Source organism: Phasianus colchicus, chromosome 30, assembly GCF_987193195.1.
Source record: "Phasianus colchicus chromosome 30, bPhaCol1.hap1.1, whole genome shotgun sequence".
In the NCBI taxonomy this organism is placed as follows: Eukaryota; Metazoa; Chordata; class Aves; order Galliformes; family Phasianidae; genus Phasianus; species Phasianus colchicus.
The window spans coordinates 1074577-1080000 of record NC_143465.1 but is presented as its reverse complement, the minus strand read 5'-3'; positions in this window follow the sequence as shown (position 1 = coordinate 1080000).

The following is a 5424-nucleotide window of genomic DNA, read 5'->3' as shown; positions in this document are numbered from 1 at the left end:
CTTGGGGGATCTATGGGGTTCAGGGATGTGGGGTGTGCTGGGGGGGCAGGGATGCAGCATCAGTGATAGGAAGTAATGGGGAATTAGTGGGGTGCTGTGATTCATTGGGGGATCTATGGGGTTCAGGGATGCAGGGTGTGCATCAGTGATGGGAAATAACGTGGAATCAGTGGGGTCAGTGGGGTGGCTTTAACTTTTGGTGCTGGGGAAGTGGGGCCTGATGCTCTTGGAGGTCCCATCTTCTTTTCCCCTCCCCCCCTCCCACCAGGGCTGTGTATATTTTCCTACGTAGCCATAATGGGCCCCATAGAAAACTTCACCCAGTGGGGAAACTGAGGCACAGAGGTGGGCACCACCCACCCCCTATTCCCAAACCCATCACCCCCATTCCATCCGTGACCCCCAGAAGTGGGACCCCAACCCCTCTGTGGGTTCTGTGCCCCCCCCCAACCCCGCTTGGTCCCATAGGCTGAGCCTCCCCTCCCCACAGCTGCACCGTGTGAATTCCCAACTTCATTTTCCAGTGGATTTTTCCCTTAAAAATCCGTGCCCCCCCCCTCCCCAGTGTGGGAAAAGCAGTTTCAGCGGCATTTGGAGAGAAATGAGGGGTGAGAGATCCTTGGGAACAACGAGGTGTAATCAGCCCTGCCTGCTCTTATCACCCCCCAACCATCCCTTCCAACTTAATTAAACAAGAAAGAAAACCAAAATAATAACAAAAAAGGAGGAACGGTGAAAAACCCGACGCAAAACGTGGAGGTGGGGACGGAGGGATGGAAGGAAAATTTGGGTCTGCGAGGTCCCGCTTTGGGTCTGTATCCGATCCTCCCGGCCGTGCCTCAGTTTCCCCCCATGAGCACTGAATGAGGAGCTCTGTCCACACCCCGACCCCCCTCCGACCCCCCCGGCCCCCCATCCCGATGCCGTCCCCGCTCCCTCGGCCCCGTGACCCCGATCTTCAGGCTGACAGGCTGACGGATGGCAGCGCCCGCTGATGGACGATGTCCTTTGGCGAAGGGCCGGGCGGCCGAGGGCTCGGGGCAGCGTGGGGCCGCGGGGGGGGGGCAAGGATGGAGATTTGTCAACCTTTGAGCCCCGGAGGTGGGGAGGGAGAAAGTGCCCGGCCTGTCGGCAGTGATTGATACGCGATGGCTGTGATTAAATTGGCCTTAGCTAATGATAACTAACTAGTCAGGGGCTGACCTTTCCCTGATGGCAGGGGGGGGCCGGGAGCCGTGCTCTATGGGTGTCTAATGGGGACGTTTCTTCAGCCTGAGACAGCACTTCTTTTTGTCTCTCTCTTTTTTTTCCCCCTTAGGATGATTTCCCGGCCACCCCCGGCACCTGGAGCTGTAGGATGAGGGGTGTCGTCCCACTGTGTGTCGCAGCCCCGTGGCTGCACCGTGGTCCCACTGGGATGAGCCCGACCCCAAGGTGTGGGGCTGGGAGAGCCCCGTGTGGCTGATGGCTTTCAGCTGGGGGACCCGGAATTCCAGTGGGAAACATCGGGGCTGGATGGGGTCCTGGAATTCTGCTCGGGTGCTCTCAAGACTCTACTGTTCTGGCTTTCCATGTGATGCCATGTTGTCCAGCCCTCCATCCACCCACACATTCATTTGTCCTTCCATGTATCTGTCCTTCCATCCACCCAACGCCATCCCATCCAACCCCAACTCATCCCATCCCATCCCATTCTCATCCCATTCCACCAAACCCCAACTCATCCCATCCCATCCAATCCCATCCAACTCATCCCATCTCTTCCCTCCACCTCTCCATCTTTCCCTTCCCCCATCCCTCCCTCTCTCCATCTCTCCACCCTTCCCTCCATCCCATCCCATCCCATCCCATCCCATCCCATCCCATCCCATCCCAACTCATCATATCCCATCCCATTCTCATCCCATTCTCATGCCATTCTCATCCCATCTCATCCCATTCTCATCCCATTCCATCAAAGCCCAACTCATCATATCCCATCCCATCCCATCCCATCCCATTCTCATCCCATTCCCATCCCATCCCATCCCATCCCATCCCATCCCATCCCATCCCATCGCATTCCATTCCCATCCCATTCTCATCCCATTCCATCAAACCCCAACTCATCCCATCCCATCCCATCCCATCCCATCCCATCCCATCCCATTCTCATCCCATCCCATTCTCATCCCATCCCATCCCATCCCATCCCATCCCATCCCATCCCATCCCATTCCATCCCATTCCATTCCCATCCCATTCTCATCCCATTCCATCAAACCCCAACTCATCCCATCCCATCCCATTCTCATCCCATCCCATCCCATCCCATCCCATCCCATCCCATCCCATCCCATCCCATCCCATCCCATCCCATCCCATCCCTCCCTCTCTCCATCCCCCATCCACCCCACTGCCACCAAACCGCAGCAGCTGCCCCCACTGCACCCCCACGGGGACACCACCACGAGTGAGGTGAAGCCATGGGGACAGCACGGGGGGAAGGAGCTGGGAAGAGCTTAAAGCGGGGGAGTTGGGGAAGGGGGATTCTCAGGACAAGGCCGTTTTGCTGCCATTCCACTCAGTGTTCCCACGTCCCCAGTGATGACACCCAGCATCCCAACAAGGATCCCCAGTGTTCCCACGTCCCTAGTGATGACCCCAACGTCCCACATCCCCCATGAGGATACCCCATGTTCCCGCATCCCTAGCGAGAACCCCTTACATCCCCACGTCCTCAACAAGGACACCCGATGGCCCCATATCCCCAGAGGTGACCCCACTGTCCCCACATCCCTGGTGATGACCCCTGATGTAAATCCTCCTCCCCCTCCCCCCCAGGACACCCAGAGTCCTCATATCCCCACATCCCATATCCCTGGTGATGCAATGACCTCCAACGTCCCCATGCCCCCATTGAAGACACCCCCTGTCCCCACATCCCCAGCAAGGACATCCCATATCCCCCAGTGTCGCTCCCACAGCAGCCCATCGGTGTCCCCATTGTCCCCATCCCCCCCCGGTGTCCCCGTGTCTCCTCCCAGTGTCCCAGCATCCCCATGATGCAGGGGATGGGTGCCCGCTCCCCCCCCAATGGCTCTGTCCCCTCAGCGTCACGCTGTCCCCACGTCCCTTTCCAATAAGTCCCATCCCTCCGTGGCAACAATAACCCTTAATCACTGCGAAGTCATTTAATTTCCGTGTTAATTAATGAGCACTTACGGGAAGGGCCGCTGGGCACCGAGCTTCTGCAAATGATGGATGGCCCCCGAGTGTGGCTGGGACATCCCATGGGGAGCAGCGTGCCCTATGGGACACAGAGCCTAATTAAGCGCCCTGCTAATGAGGAACGGGACGATGGGGCTGGGGAGGAACCGGAGGGGCTTTAATTTCAGTCCCCATCTTTTGTGTGTGGGGAAACTGAGGCACGGAGGTGTGAAAAGGACATCTCTAAATGACCCCAAAGGGACGGGGTGTCCCTGTGGGGTGGCTCCAGGCTCAGGGCTGGGGGTGCTGGGGCACCGTGTGGACTCCTCAGAGAATTAAGCTCGTTAGGGTCCCACGGGCTCTGGGGGTGTGGAATCCCCTGCTCGCCCCCTCTGGCTGCAGGAATGGGGTCACATCGGTTAAAACAGGAGCTCTCTGACAAGGAAACCCCACAACCCCAGTGGGGTCTCTGGTGTATTGTATGAGATATTGCATCCCATCCTCATCCCATCCCACAGCCCCGAGGAGGATCCCAAACCCCTCCCCCTTCCACCAGCACCCCCAGCCCACCCCACCACTCTCTGCAGGATGTGGGGACCCCTCCGGCTCTTCCCGGTGCCCCCCAGTGTGGAACGTGCCTCAGTTTCCCCCATGGGATGACCCTTCAGCCATAGGGAGTGGTGACACACGGTGGTGTACGGGATGGAGTTTAGGGGGTGTGTTGGTGACCCCACAAATAATAGGATGGGGTGGGAAAAGGGATGGAGTTTGGGTGGGATGGGATTGGGGTGTGGATAGGGGTGGGGATTGTGTTGGGATGGGGATGAGGATGGGATGGGGATGGGGATGAGATTGGGATGGGATGGGGATGGGGATGGGATTGGGATTGGAAGTGGGATCGAAACTGGGACAGGTATGGGATGGGATGGGATGGGATGGGATGGGATGGGATGGGATGGGATGGGATGGGATGGGATGGGATGGGATGGGGATGGGATGGAATGGGATGGGTTGGGGATGGAATGGGGATGGGATGACATTGGGGTGGTATGGTATAGGATTGGGATTGGGATTGGGATTCGGATGGGGAGGGGATGGGGATGGGATGAGATTGGGGTGGTATGGTATAGGATTGAGATTGGGATTGGGATTGGGATTGGGATTGGGATGGGGATGGGGATGGGGATGGGATGAGACTAGGATGAGAGTGGAAGGGGATGAGATGGGTGTAGGGATGATATAGTATGGGATGAGATGGGATGGGATGGGATGGGATGGGATGGGATGGTATAGGATGGGATGGGGATGGGGATGGGATTGGGATTGGGATTGGAAGTGGGATCGGAACTGGGACAGGTATGGGGTGGGATGGGATGGGATGGAATGGGATGAGATGGGATGGGGATGGGGATGGGGATGGGGATGGGGATGGGGATGGGGATGGGATGAGATTGGGGTAGTATGGTATAGGATTGGGATTGGGATTGAGATTAGGATTGGGATTCGGATGGGGATGGGATGGGGATGGGATGAGATTGGGGTGGTATGGTATAAGATTGGGATTGGGATTGAGATTGGGATTGGGATGGGGATGGGGATGGGGATGGGGATGGGGATGGGGATGGGATGGGAAGGGATGGGATTGGGATGGGATGGGACTAGGATGAGAGTGGAAGGGGATGAGATGGGTATAGGGATGATATAGTATGGGATGGTATGGCACGGTATGATATGGGATGGGATGGGGATGAGTTGGGATGGGGTTGGTACTGGGATTAGAATGGAGATGGGATTGGGATGGGGATGGGGTTGGTTTGGGATGGGGTTAGGATTGGGTTGGCTTGGTATAGGGGAAGGGACAATAATAGGAATACGAATGGGAAAGGGGTGAGGATGGGCGCAAGGAAAAAAAGAGAGTCTGATGAGATGAGGATGGGGGTGGGACAGAACTGGGGCTGCCGTGCTGCGATTGTGGCACTGAGCAGGGGGAGCAGGTTAAAGGGTCACAGGGAGATGTGGAGACTGGGATGGATTCAAGAGCACAGAGAGAGCAGGAGGGGAAGGACTGGGGATGAGGATGGGATGGGATGGGATGGGATGGGATGGGATGGGATGGGATGGGATGGGATGGGATGGGATGGGATGGGATGGGGCAGGGGTGGGGTAGGGGTGGGGCAGGGGTGGGGGCAGAGATCGCAGCCCCCCCCAGGACAGCAGCACTGGGGAATGGCTGCA